The sequence below is a fragment of the Helicoverpa zea genome, chromosome 10, assembly GCF_022581195.2.
Source record: "Helicoverpa zea isolate HzStark_Cry1AcR chromosome 10, ilHelZeax1.1, whole genome shotgun sequence".
NCBI lineage: Eukaryota > Metazoa > Arthropoda > Insecta > Lepidoptera > Noctuidae > Helicoverpa > Helicoverpa zea.
Window position 1 is genome coordinate 5,561,935 of NC_061461.1, and position 19,554 is coordinate 5,581,488.

A 19,554-nucleotide genomic window follows, 5' to 3' on the forward strand; every position below is an offset into this window, starting at 1 on the left:
AAACTGTAGAAGATAGTTCGTCTGTACGTCACCTATAAAAATGCAATATCATACATCGATCAGGTGGTACAGAGAGCCAACAATGGGCTAGCCATTGTGGACTGTTATCTAATCGTAATGAATATAAATTTTCAGATGACATTTACGATCGGTGCGCGCCGTGATACTGCATCTATATAAACGTGTTAGATGGAGGTTTTAATACACGCACACATTGGCAAGATCAACAATAAAATTCTCGGGTGTACCGATTCCGTATCAATTTGTAGCATCGCCGGTGTAAAATATACCACCTATCTTTCCATTTATCAACAAATATTGTAATATTGTAGTAGTGTTTCAAGGGAATCGAGTGCGACTCTCTCTTGATGTAACACGATTAAACACTAGCAAAAACATTACAAAACAGGGTACAAGATAGCCAATGTAGCTAGTTGGCTTAAAGTTGTTTTCATTTTCTAATCATCTGTCTTTTTCTTCCAAACGTATTTATTTTGTAGCCCCTAATGTGGTTCTAATACCATTGCCGACGTCAAACATTATTCCAGAAACATGATGCATGTATTTGTAAAATAAATAACAAAACTAAAGTTATCTAACTTAAAACAAAAGTTATCAGTAGAAAAGTTGAAAGAAACTGAACTTAACATAATTACGTGCACTAGCTTCACCTTCCCTCAGTGTGAACCAAGTTCAGACGATATGGGCGAGTGAATTATTTATCACAATGACATCGGCTGGCATATAATTTGCCATGCACGCGGCCCACCATTATGCTCTTCGGCGATTCATTCGATATAATGAGAGCCGCGGTCGCTACCGGCCATTCGACCATTTTTCCACACAGAATTACCGAAACACCGACGCTGCGTGAATGCGAAGGGAAACGAGTCTTATCAACCATTTTAAATAGCGATGGTTCTGACACACTTATTTGAAATTGAGCTATCCAAAAAAGTACGGTTTTTAAATACTTAGAATAACTATAGGTATTATACCTAGTCATAAAAGTGAAAATTGCTTAAATTTCATTTCGCAATTTAGCAACTTTGCAGAAGGGTTTAATTTTAATCAAATCACTATTACAATATGTAAAAGGAATCTACAGTGCTACATACAACGTTCTTGACCATTTATATATGTATTACTAATGATATAGCATGCTACTTCCAGGTCGATTCACGGAGCGTTCAACACTGTGAACAAATTACATGAGAAGAAGATATATGTAACATAAATAGATTTATAATTGGCCGCGCGGTATGCTGCATTAGCACATCTAGATATCTAACAATGCAAATTAGTGTAGATATCAAAACGGTTGATCGGCGTTCAGTCGGTTTGCATATTGTGTATTGTATAGAGTTTATCTCGAAACATTAATCACTTTAGTCATAAGTATAAATAGACAGGTACATATAAGTGAAAAAAGGCGCAGAAACATGGTCTGGATTTTATGAGCAGATATGAAATTAATAGTGCTTACTCATATTATACGATAATGTATCAAAAATAAATTGGTATTTGTAATAGCTTGGGGCTAGACTGAAAATCTTGATCCACAAAAAAGTTTGAATACGTATGTGCAGAATATTGCACTAAGGTGTATTATATGCTGGTATTTTCAGTCTCTGCAGTAAAATAAAGAGCATGCCACCAAATTACAGATACTAGATTATTTAATGGGGTATAAAATAAAGAGTATAAGATCCAATAATAGAAAGCTTTTAAAACAACACAAGCTTCCGATGGAGTAATGTCCAAATATGTGGAGAGCATAAACAAAGATTACATTCGATTCAGGAATTTGACTGACACCACAAAATTCCAGAGGCCATAAAATACTAATTTTAAAGCAGACACACGTAAAGGCCGGCGCAAACGAGAGTTATGGTATGGCCATAATCGACTCTAGCACGCCATCTCTCATAACGAGGGGATCATGTAACAAACAATATGATACTAAACCTTCTCAAAACTTTAACAACCGGTTAAATACGTAGATAAAATTTAATTACACATATATATTAGAATCGATCGAAATGAATAAGCGCCGACCAATCAAGTATCGAGATGAAATTAGTGACATATTCTTTGAGATTAAAGAATAAATTATTGTTGACGATATATTTATTGATCTCCCAGAAACATCGAATAAGTAATATAATTTGAAAGATTTTAAAATTTGACAATATCTCGATTGCAAAAAAGGTAACTGGTATAGGTTTATTCTGTAAGGCCGCTGCCTCGAATTTTGCGGGCAGCGGGGCGGCAGCGGCGGCGGCGCGTTCGGTCACCGTTTTGAATGGAGCTCACCGCTCGTTGCCCGCTCCCGCGCCGCTGTATTCGAGGGCCGGTCCATTTGATTATACGCGTAAGATCCTGCCGCTCCCGCGCCGCCGCCGCTGCCGCCCCGCTGCCCGCAAAATTCGAGGCAGCGGCCTAAGGCTCAAATTGAAGTAAAAAGTCGCAAAAAAAAATATGGACTTGAAAAACATTGTATCAAAAACCAGATCCACATTAATTTGATATTTGTATTAGAAATATTTAATTTTGACAGTTGTAATGGCATCCCACTGTAACATTATATATGTCCGACGGCAAAAAATTAACAGGCGATGTAGACATGATAAATTGTTGTTAAAATAGTGAACTATGACACACGTTAGGTTTGTATTCGGACACGAGAGGCACGACATACCGACGCTTGTTCGTACGTCTTGCACTGCCGACGGTACAAAAAGTGACGTCTCATTGATGTATTGGCTAAAAATAAGACTTCTAGACCGTTAGCTAGTTAACAAAACGATACGACTATTAATCACGCTACGATGACTATCTTTATCTTAACTAAAGCAAGTGAAGTCTAGTTCATACCACAACATGTAAGCTGATACCTATAAACAAAAATCTATATTATATTTTTAGTAATTCGGATACAACGTAAATAAAAGTAGAATTCATCCGTCGAAAGGCAATCTAAAAGACAAAATGGAACAATAATATCAAGATTGTCATTGGAAAACTCCTTGAAGCTCCAGATGAATGTGCAAAGAATGATTTTCCAGTAACTTTTACTAGCATTTTATTTTTCGTTTCCAAATGTATCGATAATAATCGATTTACTGATAACGTTATATTATTCCCATGCAAATAGACTGCCATTGAGATAAAGCATGCAGTGAGCTGTAATAAATAGATTAGTATCGCATTGATTTCATTCTAATCTGGTTTAAAAACATACGAACCGATATTATTATCTTAACCGTTACCTTGCGGTCTACTTACCTATCTACAGCATCTCATATGCGTGACCATATCAATATAAGAGTGACGAAATTTACTGTAAGCCTGGCATTGGCACCATTAAGGCAATCTGCTAGCCAATAACGTGGACACTTGACGTATGCCTTTCCATTAGGTTAGCGCGCAAGAAATACATCACAGCGAGCCTTAATCAAAGACGCGAAGAAACCGGCGAAGATTAATACGTGGACAGCGGGGAGGAACACGCAGAATTGGGAATTGGATACATACACACCGAACACGGACAGAGGATGAAACATAATCTCACAAGAAATACTACGTCATAACTCGTGCCTTAGAAAAGTCAATTACTCGTTTAACATCAGTGGGCCGTATCAGAAACGTTTAGCATTATCTAAACAGCCCAAGAGTAGGTCGTGTTATCAAAGCAGTTAGTTTGAAGCACGTGCCATTGTAACTCTAACTCATAATAATTGAATTATAGCGCGATGGTCGCAGTTTCGCAAAAAAGTTGAAACTTTTCTAATCGGGAGGCAGATGAGACCCACAGAAGGGTTAATTAAAACGAATGGACGGTCATCCACGAGCTGGATGTCGAACTTTAGCGGATCACCAATTTCAATGCTTTAATATTGTTACAAACTCAGCTCCCGCGTTTCTTTAATTAAAATTAACGACGCAAAACTTTGACAGTCAAACGAATTATTAGTACAGAAGCTAACTTTTAATTAGTTCGCCTTCTTCCAGCAATACTTTTGTGCATTTACTTGTCTAAAGTAATTTAAATTAATTTGAATTCTTTTCACAGAGTAAAATATGTATGCTGTAACGCTTATTCTATATAATGACTGAGCTTGGAACTTTTATAATTTGATTTCGTTCCACATATCATCGAGCTTTAATAAAAATACAATTAAATATCCAGAACAAACTTTTTTCTTTAATAAATATAACAGTCAATTCAAATTGTTATTCACGCCAAAGAAATAAATAATCTTAAAAATAAATTGCTTGTGAACCTGCGAGCAAGTTGATAAGTTTAAAATTATAAATTTCACGCCGGAAGCCTGCGTGTACAGATCCATGACAATATTTGACAGCTACTTCTATTGAGCTTTATCGAATCATGCATGTCTAAATACTAAATTATCGATAACTACAGAAGCTGGAAAAGTAATCATCAATGTATCTTTGACGTTACAGTGACTTTAATAAGAGCACAAGCATAATAGATAATGTTCAAATAAATTTTTGAAAAATAAAATAAAATAGACAGATAATTTGGTACGTTTTAGCAGGTTTCATAAATAGGTGCAACCTGAACTTATTACTAAATCAGTCGGTTAAAATTGTCATAGTGCGTGAATCGTTACAAGTGCATTGGTCCGCATATTCACACCTCATGAAGCCCCGGGGAGTAAAACCGGCTGACCGGCTCGTCGGCTCGCCACCGAGGCCAGCTTAAGATACCTTTTAATTTGACCACTCTCTACTTCGGCGCCTACGCGTACCGACGTAAACAAATCGAGAGACGAGATCAATGAATATTAAGCAACCTCCGAAACAATTTCCAACACCATCTCGAGATAAAATAAATAATTCTCTCCAAATAAACACGGGGAAAGAAACACTGATTGCTTCATAAATTGTCAAAATGTTGCCATGTGCCGATGAGTTTCGCCAATCTTTTTCGATTGGAATAATGAATACCATGAGGCAAATTGGCAAATAAATAAGTGTTCTTTTTTTTTCAATACATTTCCGATGTTGGGTTTGCGAAAGTAATTGAGATATATGTGGCATTCAAATAAATAAATAAGAAATATCGGTACATTTAAAAAAAAACACTAAATAACCTTATATATAGTGTTGGAGGAATCATTTAGGGCAATTTATTTGAAAATAAAGTCGACAAGATTAAAATGGTACCTGGTAATAAATTCAAATACCATAAGCACGACATTTAAATGTGTGAATTAATTCATACTTGGTTTTAAAATAATAATTAATAGAATAAAACTAACACATCGTTAAAGTTTCTTTAAAATATTTTTATCAGATAATGTAATGATTGTTGAGCAGGAGGCGATCCTCGCTCACAGAAATCGATGTATTGCTTGGATGTGGATGTATTTTATAAAATACCGTTAATAAAACGTACATCGAACTTGACAAATTGCTTACGCTCCTAATATCCAGACACCTCAGCCTCTGAGAAGATAGGGGTCTTTATCAACACTTACATCTACACTATGTTTAGATTCTGAGATAACTTGATCGAGCTGATGCGGGGCCGGCGCGCGGGCTCCAGCCGATAGTGTTGCCACTAACTGCCGATAAAACGGTACGTTATTTTATATTATTTGTATTAGGCGACACTGAGTCACCATCATTAAGAGAACTTCTTTATTAATTTTCATGAGCCATGTACAGGTATATTACACAGCATGGTGTTTCACGATCTAATAATTTATTATAAAGTCAAAGAACCGAGTGTGTTGCCATATACAGTCCACGTCTAATGGATACGAGCTATCGTAAAGGTGTATTTACGGTGGTGTAACTTATTTTTATTGAACATATTATGGTGCAGCACTATTCTGAACAAACTAGTTCAGGGTGTCGATCGTGCCAGGTCGTAGCGAGTCGTCTGTCGCACATTAATACGGTGAGCACAAACAATATGTTAATATCTGAGATAACACAGTCAGATTCCTAAACATAAAACATATAGTCACCGACGTGGAACAAGAGTAACCCACATTCTTAGGTGATACGATCATAAATAAGGCGACCGTCCCACCGCTGTAAAGACAATTTGATAAGATTTCCTTCTGTTATCTCAATGATATGTAAATCTGTTTTTTTAGAGCTAATAACATCTAATATAATTACTACGCAAAGTTAAGAATATTGAAAACTATTTTACTAATGCTATTGCTTTTATTAAGTGCGAAAACCGGTCACTATTCTGTTGAATTAAAAATTAATGTTATCAAATATTTCGAGATTACAATCTCATTCGCACTAATATTAATTCTGATGATAATCTCGTATTAATGGCAAACACCTTCTTGATGGTACATATGCTCCTAACATAGACATGGTGGGAGCAATTTTACAAGCAAAACATTGAACAATAATGCAGTACCTGCTAATTATCATATCCTTAAATTACAGCTTTTCCAGGCCATAAGCTCAATGATCAGACTTAAAACTTTATGCCTTCATGGATATTTTTATAATAATTAAAACTCAAAATATGTACGCCGTAAAATCGTGATTGGCTCCAAGTGAAAACTCGTTAGGTCGATCGTAAAAGTCGACAATAATTAGGCGGCCACAACCGCGAGAACCGATATGAGCTGATTACGAAAGAAATACAGTCTTACCGCGTTGATTTATAGTGCTCCGAGCCGGGCTTCATCGCCTTGCCGGACTAACACCGTACCACCGTGTACTTAATGCCCACTTAATGAAAAGAAATTCTTTACATTTGTCTTCTTGACTATGTAACAGTGAAAATACAAAGTTGAATTATTGTTGTTCATAAAAATAACAAGCAAATCCAATAATGGTTTCTTCGTATTAACTTTTAGACGCCTTATTCGATAACAGTATTTGGATATGCGTTGTTGGACGAACGGTGATTCTTTTATAAACATTAGAAGGGAATACTCCCAATAGATTTGATGATGATAAATTGAATAATGATACTATATATCACTTTACTATATATTAAATTGTATACTATCACTTTAATATTGCATAAAATCACTAAGCAGATCCCGGCAGGATCAACGAAGCTTGCAGTTAATTCAAACGACACACATAAAGGGAGACCAACAGCCTACTGCTAATTATTAAATTATTTATGTGTACATCAAAACATAATGGGCACATAATATACCTGAGTATATGCAAAATATAATTTGTAAAATTGTCTGTTTAATGTTCTTAAATACACACATAAAAAACTTTAATGGCATTATTTGTAGACATCAATTGGTGGAACATATTTCTGTAACAAAGACCTAAATAGAATGCAAATTCTCGCCCGAAGCGATCTCAATCCTCTAATGTGATAAACGATTCGTTCAAGAGAGCAATTATGACGGGTACTATTAGAAGTAAGGCAATAGTTAAAACCATTACGTGTGTGCCGTGAAATCCAAAGACCATTAACACTTCACAATTTGCCTCGTAAACTTATTAGCGGCTTTTTAAATAGTTGGTAAATGAAGCTTAGGTACTTTTTTAATATCATGTTGCCAGATCCCGTTTTCAATCATCTGCAAAAACTATTCGTACATTGAGAAACGCGATACCGGTTGTGATTGCGGTAAGTCTGTGTTCTTGAACAAAGCGTTACGCATGCAAAAAGCACGGCTGGTAAGTTTTTGAGTAAACGGGAGTTGGAGGCAGAGGCTCGCTCTAGTTCGTACTTGTCGCCTACATTTGTCAGTGTTGGCGCGAAGCACGTGCTTGATCCCGAGGTCATGCGTGCTCTCGTCTCAGTCGTTTCTACCTCGTTAACACGCTCATTTCAATCCACCTTGTAATGTACAGCAAGATACCGCAACATATCGATGGTAATCTTCGCTTATTGAACGCAGCTAAAATGCGAAATTTCATGCGCGTCACGTACATTTTCTACTTGCCTTTATGTTCTTTTACTGAATGTTTGACTTATTGAACTTGAATTTTTATTAAAATTATTAAATAATATAACGAAATAAATATCTTCTTGTACGAGGTTGGTTCCCTACATAAATAAAACCTTTATTTAATTGGCCCATATAGTATGCAAATGTTAAAATAAAAATACAAATAAATTACAGAGAATGATAATAAATCTCATGGCTATAAAATCTTGAAATATATATCGAAATAAACGTGTCTTACAACATTAATAGCCTCTATTTCTTTATTCGGCTACTGAAGAAGGAAGTACTCTAGAACTTAAGTGACACTTAAAACATCAAACAACAGTTTTGTGACACATACAATAATTTTGAACATCGTCCAGTCCATTTCACTCAGTTAGATTGACCAAAATGTGTAGGTGGATTATTCTTAGTTGTTACAGTATCATCTTGTGAATAAAATGTTAAAACACGAACTTATAGATATAAAACTTTGAGCAGGTATTTTTGTTGCGTAATGCGTCACCACCATGTGCAGTCATGGGCGTTTGTATCTAATGAGCTTAAACTTCAAGAGAATGAATGTGACCACACCGCCAGCGTCGGGTAACTCGGCGAATGAAATGAAGTGATCATAAACTTGCTCTCTTAACACTTTTACTAATGCCCAATTAATAAATTGATATAACCGCCGTAAGCCAAGAATAATTGGTTCAATTATGCAACATTTTATAAATTGCGGTTGGTGTTCCATATTTTATTTATAAGGCAAGTACGCGCAATCAAAGTGAATGATCAATAAAGAGGCACCGCGGTAAATCGATGAAACGTCGACCGAGGCTGGCCCCGCTCTGGTTGCTTTCGATCTAACAGATAATAACTAATACGGCACTGGATAGACTCAGCGCCTGGAAGGCAACACGTGAAGATAGGTGTTTAGCGAAGCTGGCGGTAGCTAGGGTTAATCGAGTCAGCGGTAACTGGATTATGTCATTAAAACTGCATCACACGCCAGTCCGCTCGCTTAACTGGACTTCGAAGATTCGCGGCAAACTAGACAATCTTATATTAAATTCGAAGTAAATTCGATTTGACTTCACAAAGTCATCGATAGCATTAATCCAGATTATTTTTATGGTAGCGTATTCGAAGACAGCGTGCGACTGTCTCGTAGCATGCCTTCCCATTACTGCGCGCGTTCCGAGCAAACCCAAAAATTGAGAGACAAATTGTGAATTAAAATTCCATTGATGGAATTTAAAGAATATCCCAAATTTTGTTAACAACTTACAAGAGATTTCTAGAGATTGTTATTTGTTAATAAAACTTAGGTCTGCGTTTACTTTCAAATAAACTGCGAATTTGGTTATTATATAATTAGGTAGGTTTATTTAACTAAATCTAACGGCTCTTAAAGATAAAACATTTTTTTTCCGCAAATCTCACCAGCTTAAAAATCACATACCTACATCTAACAATTGTATGAGGAAAAAACTTACAAACATCTTAATTATTGATCGCGTGAGCAAATTTATTGCAAGTATACCCAAAGATAATTTCACAAAGAAAATAAATAACTACGACAGAGCGACCAAGGCCATAATTAAGAATTAAAGCTCTTTCCGAAATTGTCACAAGAAGCCGGAGGAGACTCCTGATTTATGGCCGCCGAATAATATTTTCAGTTAAATTGAAAATGTTAATAAGAATTCGCAGCAGATTAATCGATAAACTGTGCAACTGAATTCGTCGTAAATTATGGAGACGTCATTCAGTGTAACTGCTTTGTCAGTGCAGATTAATTTTAAAATTAATTGCAATTTAGTAGGCCTGTGGTAAGTTTAAACTGTTATACTAGTGAACATTATTATGGTGGTGACTTTTTGTTGACTGATGCCGAATAATGCGTACATATGTATTCAACATGGAGGTCGAGAAAGTCAAAGTGAAGCGCGACAATCTTTGGTGCAAAAAGTGCTAGTGTAATGGCGGCAAGCGAAACGGGGCGCAGTTTTTGTGGAGGCCGTCAAAGCTCGATGTCGCGCGACGCGTCGGCCACTCAAGTGCGGCCCCTCTAATTGGACGTCTACCTGTTGCTTCGCCTTACTGTTTTTTTCAGATCCCGGGCGAATACACTCAGAGATGAGCACTCCACGTGAACCGTTTTGTAATACACCACTAAGCAATTTTTCTCTGTGCACTTTTTCCATCTACACCAGATGTCATTAAAACTGTATGAATACTGAAGTAATCAGTTTGAAGTATTAAAATATTTTAAGTTTATAACTTAAGTTCTGTTTTATAAACATTTGTTATGAAGACCAATTAGTAGCAATCAAATCGATAAGCATGAAGCGAACGCATTCAAGAATATTAAAATCTGATTTACTATTGTGTCAACTTCATTTATTATCTGCATTAAACAACACCTGTTTCCAGTCAGTGGGAAGAAGAAGCCAAAAGTAAGTTTAAAAAAAAGACAAAAGCCACCAGCCACATTCTACCAAACAACGGCACCACGTTACAGTACGGTCGCAAGATGATCGGTTATTTTGGGTTGTTTTTTAATCACTAATAACTGGTGGAGCATGACCACCGTATCATGGAAATAGGGCTGTCACACAATTAATAGTACGCAATGGAATCTCCATTTAGGGCGATTCTGAAATGGCGTATTCGCGTGTCTACTGTTTTTCGGCATAAAACAGCTTTTAAAAAATGTTATAATTGAGCCAATATAAGTAGCTACTATGGCAGTAGGTTTCGTTTTAAAGAAGGGCTGTTGGTGGCCCTTAAGACGATCAAGTGCGCGACGGTCCGACGCGTACAGCGATTCTCTACGCGCGCAGTCTCGTGCGACCGAACGACCGCCGGAAACGCTGCGACAAGTGAACAAAAACTCACTAACATTCATTCATGGTTTTTTTCCAGGTGACTCGAGGGAACAGGTTCATGATACCTAATGTAACCATCATTCGATTAGATTTGAAATTTAACTAAATCCGTTTACTAAGACTGATACCTTATTCATTCATTGATTTGAAGGTACTTAACAAAGATAAAGAACACGCGCTTTTTGAGCTGGCCTACATAGGCTGATGATGAAAACCAAATTAGCTACTAAATAGAGAGGGCATGGTCGATTCTTTATGCAGTCCTTAATTTGTGCAGAAATCTATCATGCGCATTTGCCATTCAAGAAATTGCATGCAGTTTAAGATAGAATCAGGCCCATAGCTATTAGTTAAATGATTTCCAGCGAGTGTATGTAGGTCCCGAGGTATAGTGGTATAAATAAGTTGGTTTTGACGATAAGCGGCGGGTGGTTGCACGATCGCCCCCGCAGCCGTAGCTCCATTGTTTTGACGTGCCGGTTGATTTGTGCGCGAGCGCCGCGATCGATCGCCCGCGCCAATTTATTACCTTTCCTAGGCTCATGCGCTCGACGGCATTACCCGCAAATTAGAGAGAACGGTCGTTCCACTTGTTCTACTAGAGATACAATTAGTTCACTGTGGGAGATACTGAGATATTTTCACTAGGATAGTTTTAGAATAGCTCGATTTCTTTAGCACTTGAATTATTTTAATAAAAGGAGCTCACTTTATCCTACCTTTATCAACCCTTTAATTAAGTTACATACTCATTGTTCTTTTGTACATAATTGTTTGCAATAGTAAAATCGTACTGAGTCATCAAAAAAATAGTAAAAAGCACGAAGGTGGAACACGTAATCGCACATGAGTCGATAACGGCAAAGCAATAAACTTGGTACTAACGTTGTAATTAATGTAACCAACATTCATTATACGCAAGCTCTTGGTGCTTGCGAATGTAAACAATCATTCGATTAGTTATTCCAGTAAGCGACGCATTAACGTTTTAATAATGCCGTCGATAGCCAAGCTTTGATTAAAGGTTAATCAAAAGAATGTGTAGGTACCTGCTGCTAGAGTAATTTCCGGGCATTTCTAAATACGCATTTCGATTCAGTAGGTATACATACTCAAACATACCAATGTAAGACTCTCCAGGTTGTAGTGGTGGAAAGTGTCTCTAGTATACTCGTTGGAGAAAAACCAGTTTACTAATTCAGTTTAAAATTAGCTTTTATTCGCAAGTTTCACAAATTCATATTATTATCTAACTCAAACACAAAATTACCACCATTAATATCGCTCCCTCAAAATGCCAACCCCGACCAGCCAAGTCCCCTCTTTTTTTTCCCCTCTTTTGTTTTTCTTCTTTTTTAAAGAAACCCGCGTTCCGTCTGACGTCACTTGTCAGTTGCCAGTTCGCAAAACTTTTTACAATCGAAAGAGTTTTTAAACACTATTAAATTGTAAAACCTTACACTCGACCATCCTGATGTCGTGTATGTCCTCATACACGTATTCACCAAACGGACCTTACACTTGGCTGATCGTGTCCTCGAGAAATCAAATAATTTAATTTAAAATTTACAATACAAATATTTGCGATAAGCGTCAAATTAATACATAGCTATAATTCTGATTCTAGTAAAAAAAAAAAAAAATATCGAACAGAACTATGAACCAACTATTAAATTTGTTAAATCATTATTCCTAAAAAAAACTTATTTAATTTACAACTTCAAAAGAATAATAACTTGAAAACAATATTAATACAATTATTATGTTTTAACCGTATTTAACTAGGTATCTCGAACTCCATTTTCGAGAAATAATCTAACCATCTAATAATCATAACCAACGATTTGTCTAAAACTCCTTGTCTAAGACTTAAACCTTAAACCATGAACTTGCCTCGACTCCACTTTCAAGGACTTAAATAACCAAAACTTGCCTCGGACTCCATTTTCGAGGACTTAAATAACCATAAACTTGCCTCGAACTCCATTTTCAAGGACTTAAATAACCAAAACTTGCCTCGAACTCCATTTTCGAGGACTTAAATAACCATAAATTTGCCTCGAACTCCATTTTCAAGGACTTAAATAACCAAAACTTGCCTCGAACTCAATTTTCAAGGACTTAAATAACCAAAACTTGCCTCGAACTCCATTTTCGAGGACTTAAATAACCAAAACTTGCCTCGAACTCCATTTTCAAGGACTTAAATAACCAAAACTTGCCTTGAACTCCATTTTCAAGGACTTAAATAACCATCTTAACAGGTCGAGGCTCGACTCCATTTCGCCCTCGACCTGGAACAAAATAAATAAAATACAGTAACGGTAATCTGGATTAACTAATTATAGTTGAAACTAGTAGGTACCTATGTAAATTATAAAAGTGAATTTAAATAATTTCTAATTGTAAAAATTTCTTATTTTAATTCTAGTACGTAGTCGAAACCATATTTGTACGTCTCACCGTACATAGCGCACTATTTTAATTTTAAGATCTACATTTATTTTTACCTATGTTTTACAAATAATAAATACTTTGACTATTTTGACTTTGAAATAAAAATAGAATAACATGTTGTAATAAAATTAAAATACATTTTAAAATTTTGTAGAAAGATGAAAAAACGTAAATATATTAATCCCTACTTAATATTATAAATGCGAAAGTAACTCTTTCTGTCTGTCTGTCTATCTGTCACACTTTCACGTCTAAACCACTGAACTGATTTTAATAAAATTTGGTACAGATAGAGTTGGCCTTGAGAAAGAACATAGAATAGTTTGATCCCGAACTTTTGAAGAATTCTCTTGAAACCGCGATATAACCGAACTCTACGCGGGTGAAGCCGCTGGCGGAAGTTTATTTCATATAAAAACTCAAAAGTCATTCCGATGTTCCGCTATTTCATCAACGCTTGCATCATCCACAGAGCCCGTTCCATCATCAACCTCTAAAACCCCTAACAGAATGGTTTTATTAATTGGTAATCCATAGTTTTATTCGGTCTTTATTAGCTACGGTAGTTTTCTATACAACGTTGTTGGGTCTATTCGTAGTTCCTGATTCTGAACAACTTTCAATACATTGACCTACCCTATTGCATTTATTACACCGGACTAAGGGCTTTGTGCATTTCTGATAGGGATGTCCAATTTCTTTACAATTGTAGCATCGTATATACTGATTTAAAGGTCCATTAGAGTTTAATTTATTGTTCGGTTTATCGTTATCCGTCGAGTTCAAGTTGCTGTTATTATTTGAAATTTGTTGAGTAAAACTTTCTTTGTTGTTGCTACACAAAAATTTTAAAAGTTGATCAGGCTCAATACAACGCAATGCTAAGGCACTAGACCTCAAAGTTCTATCGTTAATGCCGTGTATGATGCAATCGATGGCTTTCTTACCCGTTATTTCACATTGGTTTAAAAGCGCCAGTTTTTCGTAATAATAGATTTCAATTGGCTCATTAGACTTACACCTACGGTTCAACATATCCTCCAGGGACTGACCAAAATTCTGTTCGCATGGAAATGCATTAATTAATTTAGTCTGCCACTCATTCCAGCTGTAGAGTATCGAATCTAGACTCTCGTACCAGGTTTTGGCCAGTCCTTGCAGTTTCTGCATAGCAAAATGTACAATAGTCTTGTCATCCCAACCATACACAGAAGCACATTCGTTGACCTTCTTCAACCAAACATCCATGCGCTGGCTTTTGTTAGTGGGATTAAATTCGGGCAAGATATTTTTATAATCTAAGTTTCTGTAGCTCGCATGTGTATTCTGAGAAGGCTGAGGCTGCACACCTCCTTTAATAGACTGAATTATTTGTAAAATATCCTTGGAGGAAAAAGAAGGACTACATGACCTTTGCAACCGACGCCCGTTGCTAGCAGACTCGCGCTGTCTCTCGTCAACCCCGCCGTCCTCTTGTCGCCTTCGACGTGCGCCATGCTGCCGGCTTTCTCTCTCACGCTCTTCCTGCAGGTCTTGCTCTAACAAACGAAGACGTTCTCGTTCTCGCTCCACCGCCACTTCACGCTCCCTCAAGCGTTGGCTGTGGCTTCGGCTGTGGCTCCGGCTATGGCTGTGGCTCCGGCTGCGGCTGCGGCTGCGCCTTCCACTAAATCGCGTGTGGCCCCGAGACGTGGACTCCAGACGATGATGACTTGACTCACGTTCGGATCGTTGATCCATGGCCAGAACCTCAGGGAAAAGATTAACAAATTGGTTTAGTTTAAATAAACTTAAAATATTACTTATCTCGGAAACGGTTAATCTTAGAACAAAATTAACAAAAAATTTCCCCCTTTTATACACCCTACCATGTCGAGACCCAGATTACAAGAGTCATCTATTTTGTTTATTAGTATTGTGTTTAGGTCTTGGAAATCAACTATAGTAACACAGTCGGTAGGCGACCAATGGCTAGCTAGGTGAACAAAAGAAAATACCAATTTTGATCCTTAGTGCTGACGCATGTCCTAGTACTAGTATAATGCCAACTAATTCTTCTTCTTCGGTACATGTAGTAGTCACCTGGGTTCTAAATCACGGTTATGGTCATATAACGTAATAATGCTTACCAGTTAATAGGTAGTAATCACCGTGTTAACAAACATGCGTACGGTTTCGTCAAAATAGAATACCTCATTTGACCATTTTGTTAAAATCTCTACATATCATTTTGTTTTATTTACCGGCAAATAAACTATCTTTTTAAACTTAAACCAAATGATAAAATAATATGCACTTACGTGATATTTGTGGCCTTGGTGATCCCACTTCTGAATTGTAAGACTCTCCAGGTTGTAGTGGTGGAAAGTGTCTCTAGTATACTCGTTGGAGAAAAACCAGTTTACTAATTCAGTTTAAAATTAGCTTTTATTCGCAAGTTTCACAAATTCATATTATTATCTAACTCAAACACAAAATTACCACCATTAATATCGCTCCCTCAAAATGCCAACCCCGACCAGCCAAGTCCCCTCTTTTTTTTCCCCTCTTTTGTTTTTCTTCTTTTTTAAAGAAACCCGCGTTCCGTCTGACGTCACTTGTCAGTTGCCAGTTCGCAAAACTTTTTACAATCGAAAGAGTTTTTAAACACTATTAAATTGTAAAACCTTACACCAAGTATAACCACGTCACTTATTGTCACTAACCAAAGTCATTTTAATAACTTTTATGAAATACTGTCACAAGTCAAAATAAATTAATTAAAGGAGCATGAATAAGCATCCGAACAAACAATCATACGGTTGTTGCGACAGATGCGATTGAAAATCGTAAATATCGAGAGCAGGGCGCACGTGTCACACTAGCTCGTATATAAACTACGAAGTCGGGATCCAATTTTGGTGAAATTTAATGTAAATGCATGAATTTTCCCCGTGCCACTCGTACAATCAGTGTCGAGAGCTGACATTTGCATATGCGTTGCTGAAATTTCAGAATAGCTATTCCGCCAAGCTTAACCGAGTTCAAAACTCGGCGGGGCACACGACTCGAGGAAATGTTGCTGCAATGTGGCGGGATGTATCCTCGTGTCTGACATAACGGGCGCGAGACTTTCCAGAATCTAATATTAAAACGAGCACTAAATTCTTGAGATACTCTTACGCCACAAAAATGGCAAGTTAAGTGGCACGGTAGAGTCAAGAAGCCCGAGTGTTTCTAATTGTAACTTATCTGCGCGACACATGGCTTTGAAAAAATAGATTATAAGGGCTCGCGCCATACTAAGTGCGTACACAGCAGATTTCCTCTAAAAAACGAGCAGGTGTTGCGAACAGTGCTTGGTAGCAAATTGGTTGGAAAAATCTTATCGGTATTAACCCGCGCGCTGCGTCGGGCTCGGGTGACATCCCACATGTCAATACCTGCTGATGCGAGGGGTACATTGTGCCTGCACCCGGTTTATCGCGTAGGTATATAAATTATATGGTCTGCCAGTTTTGAACTGGTTAACTGCTATGGGTGTAATTTTCTATTAAAAGTACAATAGTAAAATTGATAAATAATGATTAGGTGCACTTGGATCGATAACTTCAAACCTCAGGTATATTAGTTACTCAATGAACATGAGCCCTTTATTCTGAAGCTGGTTGGCGGATTTTGTAGCAGATAGAAGACGTTCGTTGCCTCGAATATGAAGTGCGACCCGAATACGGTAGCGGATCTAGTTAACGGTTTTCCCAGTCTTAGTTCGTCCTCTGAGGCGTTCCGACTGATTGGAATGTCTCTCAGACAACGGGTATGGAGAAAGCAATCACAATTTACGAGATGATATGCAAGGACGATGGAATGGTTCATTACTTTGAATAGTAGAAGTATTTGCATTTCTCATGTTTAGGTTCTAAGCGTAGAAAAAGGCACCACAGTGGTAGTAGTAACAGTAGAGTCATCCATACTTGCTCAGAATATAATTGCCTGGAACAGAACCAGAAATGTTAAAATAGAGAAAAAAGTTTCTCCGAATACATTATTGTAAGTTCTTAAAACAAGGATCAGGTTACTCAGTTACCTGGTTAAAGTCGTATTTGCATTTTACTGAAACGAAACAATGCTCGCGGTATTTTGTACTAAAGAAAATCATAAAAGCTTCACCCTCCTCAGCAATCGGATGAAATGAGACACGTGCCTACAACTCATAAAAAGAGTACAAAACGACATGGTTCCCTATCCTGACAATACGCAAAGAGTACGCATTATTTAACAGTCTTCCATAAAACGTGAAGACGCACAAGCTGCAATCGTAAACGCTCGAGTCATGTCACGTAAAATTAAAACCAAGAATAAGTACGCACAAGCTTCTACTACTAATGCAACAATATTACAAAAACATCATTTTGTACACAAGTAATATTTACAGCGAACCAGCGAGCTTTTAAATAGTTAAATCCTTACACAGACATACTCGTACATAGATTTATATAAAATCTCAATATAGGTAAGTTCTCCATCTAGGTAATATAAAATTAATATTTATTATTTCATTCATTTATTAAGGGTTCAACTGGAGACTAAGTAACAAGAGCTTAGTTTAATATTTTTTTACCTGACGTTGAATTCTCAATGTAATCATTAACTATTCAACCTTAAATAGAACTCAGAACTCTGTAAAAGGAACTCAACTTACTACATCTTACCAATTAAGTATAGAGTCATCAAGTCAAGTATAAATCCCACCAAAAACATTAAATGTAAAAAAAAGCCAATCCTCTACGCAATTCCTCCACCGTAAAAAGTTTTGAGATCGCATAGAAGCCAAGTCCTGTTCTACTTTATTTGTTATAATAAATCAATATTTTGTGACTATATCAATAGTTTCGTTCACTTTACAATAATATTGACTTGGCCATGAGCACAATAAACTACAAATATAATACAGCATATCTTGGAGAGGTGAAAGTCAAACATGAAGTTTAATATCACAGAATTAAATACTTTTAGTTTATTCAATTGTTACTAAATTACCGACAGTCAGTATCATCCAACATCAATGAACTGCACATGTACTATGGCGCATGTTTAGTGCATGGTGATCTCAAATTCCAACAAGTCCATAATCAGTCCAATCGTAAAATCATGTCCATATAGAATTTATCAATTCAATGGTATTTACACATTCTTACAAGGAGCGACTTTTAACTTGTGCTCATGGCCAAGACAGTATTATTGTAATGTGAACAAAACTATTGATATAGTCACAAAATATTGATTTATTATAACAAATAAAGTAGAACAGGACTTGGCTTCTATGCGATCTCAAAACTTTTTACGGTGGAGGAATTGCGTAGAGGATTGGCTTTTTTTTACATTTAATGTTTTTGGTGGGATCTAATTTATTTTTTGTAGGTCTCTTTCTTCTCTAAGTATAGGTATAACAAATTAAATTAACTGACATGCAACTAACTCAATATAAAACAAACTAAATATGTACACCTAAAGTAGCACGTAAACAATATTTTTTTTACCTAAAAAATTTCGAAATTGTCGAATTTTTTAATCGAATATCTTTTAGAATAAAAGAGATTTATTTCAGAGGTAGATGACGCTATCACATGTAATTATTTGATTTTTTTAAGTACTACTTATACTAAGCTATGTAACGAAACCATAGCGCGATTTAGACCAGGACAACGCCATCTATCGAGCGAGCATGCAGTGTTTATCGCACTGCATTAATATGAAAGATTTTATCATTATTCATTTCATTTAAACCTAGCTTTTTTATTCATATGTTGTATATTTAATACATAATAACAATATACCACTACGTAACAATAAAACAAATAGTAACATTTTGTACATAAATAAATAACAAAGTTATCAATGCAGTCAAAATTCATACACAATGTTCTTGAAAAACCGCAAATATAAATTTGTTTCCTATTTTTTTATTAAGTTTTAAGGTTTTTATAATTTTCCCCTTATATGTAGCTAATAACCTATCTTGGTGCCAAATTTGAAGGTTCTAAGTTTGCTAGAAGTACCTTAGACTTTTGATGATCGGTCAGTGAGTCAGTGACAAAATGGTGTAACTTTGATCGCTCATAACTCGTAAACTTTTTATTCAAATGTCTTGTAATCTTGAGACTGAGCTTGTTCTAATACTTACTCTTGGTCATCGAAAACCTAAACTCCTAGCTTTGTTCACATGGAAGATACAGGGGGCTGAAATAGCCGCGAAACGCTTCGAGAAAAGATGGTACGGCCGTGCCCGCTTTGCTCGAGTCTTGGCTGGG

At 36.5% G+C, this 19,554-nt stretch overlaps 1 protein-coding gene and 1 long non-coding RNA gene across 2 annotated transcripts in view; both read right to left on the bottom strand.

The window, feature by feature from the left end:
* The window catches only part of LOC124633665 (lysine-specific histone demethylase 1A), a 243,195-nt gene that overhangs the window by 134,462 nt on the left and 89,179 nt on the right, over nucleotides 1-19,554 (bottom strand). The gene's annotated exons all lie outside the window — the stretch shown is intronic.
* LOC124633676 lies at nucleotides 12,005-15,990 on the bottom strand. Its single transcript, XR_006984770.1, has 2 exons — nucleotides 15,931-15,990; nucleotides 12,005-12,262 (listed from the first exon to the last, which is right to left on the bottom strand). It is a non-coding gene; the product is annotated as an uncharacterized LOC124633676 (long non-coding RNA).